Raw genomic sequence first — 6,000 nt, 5'->3', positions numbered from 1 at the left:
TCCTGTGTTTATAGCACCCCGGGGGAACCCAAATGGCACCGAGTTAAAATAGTCATGGTGATCTGTGTACCTGTTCTCACTTCTAAAGCAAATCCCAAACTAAACAGAACCAAGTGATTGGCTGAAATTGCACTTTAATTTATTTAAATACACGTGAAGAGCATGGTTTATTGGCATATCTCAATCTTTGGAAAAGAATTGTGGAATACAATTGGCCAAAGCAGAGGCGATGTTTACTTTTACCTTAACAATATTTAGTTTCTGAGTCCTATAGAATTTTATAACATAGGAATAAAACACACATTAAAATTATTTTGATTGATTTATTTTTCTTAGAATGATAGTATAGTGGTGTTATTTACCTATGTACTAATTAGCTGAGCACCTCAGTCTGGAAGACCAGTGGTTAATTACCGTGAAAGGCTAGAATTTGAGACAGAGAGTCAGCAGCTATATTTATCACATCTGTAACCTGAGCTGAGGATTCCTGGGGGAAGAGCAGATCTTGGGTCTGTGTTTGCTACACAGACCCTTGCTTGACAGTTCATGGATCTGGGGATATGCACTGGCTTGTGATCTTTCACTTTTCCCTGATTTCTTCCAAAGACAAGTTAAATGGAATTAAGGAGTTTGAACTCTAACTGCAACCAACTGCGTTCATAAAGAAGGTGAGGCCAAATGTGACCACGCGAAACCATGTAGTAACATTGAATTTCTTCTTTACTGCTATACTTATAGATATAATTCTGTGTGTTATACTGAAACATAACCTAGTAACCAGTCAAAATTTACTGGGTTGGGTAATGCCGTATCCTGAAGTTTAGCTACATTAACCTGCTAACCCAGTAAAGAACAATTTATAATTCACCCAGCTATTATGTTTCTGTAAAGGTTCCAAATGTAGACGGAAAGTTGAGTCAGAACATAGGGAATCAGCAATTTTATAAAAATACAGTTGTTTGTATCATGGAAACTTGATTTTTGAGAACCCCTAGTTTCTAGGTACGTACAGAAGTTACAGCTCTATAATGAGATTTGTACTCAATGTATATTCCTTTTCTAGTTTGGTATTGGCCAACTGACAAGACCATTTAAGATGTCAATAATCTAGTCATCTCTCTAGTATAGCATTGTGCCAGGCAGACCATCTACCTGTTGCATGAAGACTTTTTTTTTTTCTTTAGATCTAGTGGATAGAAAACAGAAGACTTTGTCAATTTTTAATTGTTGTCTATGTCCCCGCTGCAGAGATTCACCCCTCAGCTTGTCTTGGTGACCACTGTCACGGGACATAAAGTGAGTCAAAATACAACAATTTTAAAGCGGTGGCCAATACAATAGGTGAGGGAAGATCTTCCAATCTTCCTGTGACAAATGTCTAAAATGGGAATTATTATAACTTTCAAAACATTTCTTCGCATTTCCTGTTGTGTCTTCCGGCCAGTAAGTGATGGAAAATTCCTGATGGAAAAATAACCTGATAGGGCGTTTAACCCTTTACTACTAATAATTAAGTTTTGAATTTCTATTCACTGATTTTTCCACTAAATAAATGTACTTGCTCAGAACAGTTAAAGTGCATGTAATATTCCAAAACTTTTTTTAACTTTTTGATAGAGTAGGGATGGATTAGAACCTCTGTCAGGTTGTTATTGTTGTATGAGTGTCCTCTAAGCAGTTTCGCCCACTCTGTTTGTCCTGGTGGCCATTGTCCATAGGACAAAAATGAATGGGGAATTATAGCAACACAATGTAGGGGAAATCTTCCAATGGTGACACCTGTTTAAGAGGAGAGATCCACTGACTTTTGAGAGATTTCCTCTTCATGCTTTATTTCTAGCTTTATTTCTAGGACAGGAAGTGAAGGAAAATCTTCTAGATGGGACACAACAAAATATAAAGGCTCGGAACCTGAACCATTCCCTACTCTATATAAAGCTAAATAAAATGACTGGGCTTTACATTACATTTTGTAGACTTTTTCCTTCTTTATTAGCAATTCATTTTTACATGAAGATCTGAGCATTGTTTATTATAATCCCAATTTGTATTATTATTATTATTATTATTATTATTATTATTATTGCATGCTGGAAAATAATTTGTTGAGAAGAAAATACATACTATTGAAATTATTCATATACACAGAAGTCTGCTAAAATTGCAGAAATTGTTTTTCCTAAATGTAGTTTTTAACCAGTTCGGCTCCAGAGCATTTTTTTTATTTTTCACATACATGTAAAAAAAATTAAACCCCCAGAACCTTATATATTTTCTGAAAGCAGAGGCCCTGTAGAATAAAAAGGTGATAGTTGCAAAAAAAAATTTCACATGATATTTGCTGTTTATTAAACGCAAATTTTCACCGCACTGCCGGCTCTGTGAAAATCGGCAGCTATGGAGCTGCCGCATCACTTCCAATTTGAAGCCAGTTGCTGGCTGAACAAAACACACATAGGCTGATGGCTGCTGCTGCAGCCATCAGCTTGTGATTAAAGGTTCACTCTTTTTAGATGTACATAGTACACCCAAAGAGCTGATTTGGTTAAGTGTATTTGGTGTGATGTTATAGGGTTCCGGATCACCAGCCAGACAATTTTTTAAAGCAAACCGCCTTTTAGTATTTAAAATAGTCTGACAAAAATAATTATCCTTTAACACACCAAACAAAAACAGCCCATAACTCTCATATACAGAAAAAAAAACTATGGCTCACTGTCAGTATAACCTAGTCCCACACAAGGGTTTAAGCTGCTGCAGGCTCCAGAAAAGGGGCCATAGGGCACGGTCTCGGTAGCCAAACAGTCCACATCTTTCTCACAACTGTGTCCTGTTCCATTCAATACCTCACAGACACCTGCTGTCTGCAGGCCCGGATTTACTCCCTTTGCCGCCCCAAGGCCGGGTCCTTCAATGCCGCCCCCCCCCACACACACACACATAAACACACACACCACGTCCTTTATCGATGACTTCTACAATAGATCAATTAAAAACATATCTCCACACATGAGAACACTGAAAATTACTGGCTTTAATTGTACAGACTAAAAATACTTCAGGGTTAGCGTGCGAGGGGTAAGGATTTTTCGCAGGCAATTTTTCAAGGCAATGGCTGGTGTTAGTGCTTCAATCATCCCCGGCACCATGGTTGTTATGGTGTCAGGATAATTGAAACACATTATTTCTATCATTACATTGTAATATAAACTGAAATAGTTCAACTCACCATAATGCAGAATCATTGGGAGCCCTGAGCGTGTCACTTGCCACCATCTCTTGTCACTTGCCACTATGCCTGCCACCAGATGGGGATGTCACTTGCCACACTGCCTGCCACCAGATGGGGATGTCACTTGCCACGCTGCCTGCCACCAGATGGGGATGTCACTTGCCACCATGCCTGCCACCAGATGGGGATGTCACTTGCCACTATGCCTGCCACCAGATGGGGGATGTCACTTGCCACGCTGCCTGCCACCAGATGGGGATGTCACTTGCTACGCTGCCTGCCACCAGATGGGGATGTCACTTGCCACTATGCCTGCCACCAGATGGGGATGTCACTTGCCACTATGCCTGCCACCAGATGGGGATGTCACTTGCCACTATGCCTGCCACCAGATGGGGATGTCACTTGCTACGCTGCCTGCCACCAGATGGGGATGTCACTTGCCACGCTGCCTGCCACCAGATGGGGATGTCACTTGCCACGCTGCCTGCCACCAGATGGGGATGTCCCTTGCCACCATGCCTGCCACCAGATGGGGGTGTCACTTGCCATGCTGCCTGCCACCAGATGGGGATGTCACTTGCCACCATGCCTGCCACCAGATGGGGATGTCACTTGCCACCATGCCTGCCACCAGATGGGGATGTCACTTGCCACGCTGCCTGCCACCACATGGGGATGTCACTTGCCACCATGCCTGCCACCAGATGGGGATGTCACTTGCTACGCTGCCTGCCACCAGATGGGGATGTCACTTGCTACGCTGCCTGCCACCAGATGGGGATGTCACTTGCCACCAGATGGGGATGTCACTTGCCACCAGATGGGGATGTCCCTTGCCAATGTTGTCATGCTGCCTGCCATCAGAAGGAGGAGGGCGGAACAGCGGTGCGGGCAATGAGAGATGTCATCTTTCTCCCACGCCGCCGCACCGCTGATACTACTTGCTACTGTACTCTCAATTTTTTTTAAAATGGCGCCGGGCGGCGAAATCACGCTACTGCGCATGCGCCGCCCGGCCGAGCGCTTACGAGCTTTCCCGAGCCCGGCCGGCTTCGGAACGGCGCATGCGCAGTTGCGTGGTCGGCTCGCGGCCATCTTTTCTATGGGCACTGGTGCCCATAATAGACGTTAATGGGCAGCACGAAAGGGGGGGGGCGGCCGCGAAGTCACTGCAGGAGCGGCGCCGCAATATACCACTGCCGCCCCGAGGCCTGGCCTCGGTGGCCTTGTGGCTAATCCGGCCCTGGCTGTCTGCTTACTGCCCTTTTCAGCCCTCTCTTGCAGGTGGGTTAACCCTTTCAGGACAAAAGTATCCCTAATCTGGGTTGGAGGTTCTTTTTACCCAAAATCTCTCTAAGCCTCTGAATTCCCATATCAGGACTTATTAATCCTCGGAAAACTGTTAATCAGTTTTCCCCTTTCTATTGGATTACCCTGAAACCCCTCACCCTGCATGGGTAAGAACCCCTGAGTACTCCTGTTTCTTGGTGTCCCTTTTTAAAGGAACCACAACCCAAATAATGGGGACACATGCCTTTCTTCCAGGACCCATCCCTGGTGTCCTGTACATTGGTTTTCAATGTATTAATTTAAAATCAATTGAAAATGTGTTGGAAAACAGATGGTAACTGTAATCATGCAAAGCTGTCCACAGCATCTCAACATCTCTACAAGTTCAAATGCCCCACTAGACAAATACAATTTATGTTTCAAGCACATCTGCCTGTGTCATGAGAATCATAGTTAATGTTCCACATGAAAAATAATAGCATGCACCTGAGCGCAGGTAATTCTGTGATCATGTTGTCAATCACAGTTGCAGGTCTCAGACTAACAATCAAGAACAAAGTAACATGGTTCACATTATGTCCTTGTGCTCCTCTATGTAAAACCAAGGAAGAGATACAGTGATACAATGTTTAAAAAATACAAAGGTTAAAAAACAATTATCCTGATTTCCCTTAAGGCTTGGTTCACACTGCTGCGATGCAAGAACCCGTTGGAATCCAGTACGGGTTCCCGCCTCGCATACAACTTGCAGGCAGTTCACACTGCCTTATGCGAACCGTTGCAGGTGTCAATACAAAGTTAATGACACCCCTAGATCGGTTCGCATATCGCAGTGCAAACTGTCAATTCGGACAGGAATCAGATCGCATGCGTGTTCGCACTTACGATTCTGGTGTGGACCAAAAAAAGGGTCCTGCATGACTTTGGTCCGAATGCGATGCAAATTCAGCCATACAATGTATATGGCTGAATTCACATTGCACAGACATCGCATGTGATTTGTACAGCAGTGCAGTGCGAATCACATGCGGTGTCTGACATCGCACCAATGTGAACCCAGCCTTAGGCCCTTTTCACACAGTCTTTCCGATCAGGTCTGACTGTGAGATCAAGCGGACCTGTCTCTTTACAACTACCTAACTTCCAAGTCCAGGCAAAAAGAATTGAAAAGGACTGTGTCCTTTTCTGTTTTTCCAGACCTAAGCATGACAGATTGGAAGCATTCAGTTGCCCATAGAGCTTACATGGGTCCAGGTTTTAAAAAAACGACATCTATCCCATTCAGCTTTGATTTAACAGGGGATCTGTTCAGGAACACCCTGTTGATTAGAAACCCAGATCTGTATGAAAGAGATATAGTAACCATGGAGGGAGCTGCGCTGTGGTCTTCTATCTCCATAGATGTCCAGGCTGCACACTGATTTAACCACTTAAGCCCCGGACCATTTGGCTGGTCAAAGACCAGAGCACTCTTT

The 6,000-nt window shown here is 43.8% G+C and overlaps 1 protein-coding gene across 1 annotated transcript in view; it reads left to right on the top strand.

Annotated features, from left to right (window-relative positions):
- Nucleotides 1–509: 509 nt before the first annotated feature.
- Nucleotides 510–6,000, top strand: part of USP2 (ubiquitin specific peptidase 2) — a 180,930-nt gene continuing 175,439 nt past the window's right edge. The window contains exon 1 of the mRNA XM_073602549.1: nt 510–668. The gene's annotated coding sequence lies outside the window, so the exon portion shown is untranslated. The remainder of the gene's footprint in view (nt 669–6,000) is intronic.

This window comes from Aquarana catesbeiana, linkage group LG10 (assembly GCF_042186555.1).
Source record: "Aquarana catesbeiana isolate 2022-GZ linkage group LG10, ASM4218655v1, whole genome shotgun sequence".
Lineage (NCBI taxonomy): Eukaryota > Metazoa > Chordata > Amphibia > Anura > Ranidae > Aquarana > Aquarana catesbeiana.
The sequence above is the reverse complement of the archived record's forward strand: the minus strand, read 5'-3'. Positions and strand labels throughout refer to the sequence as shown.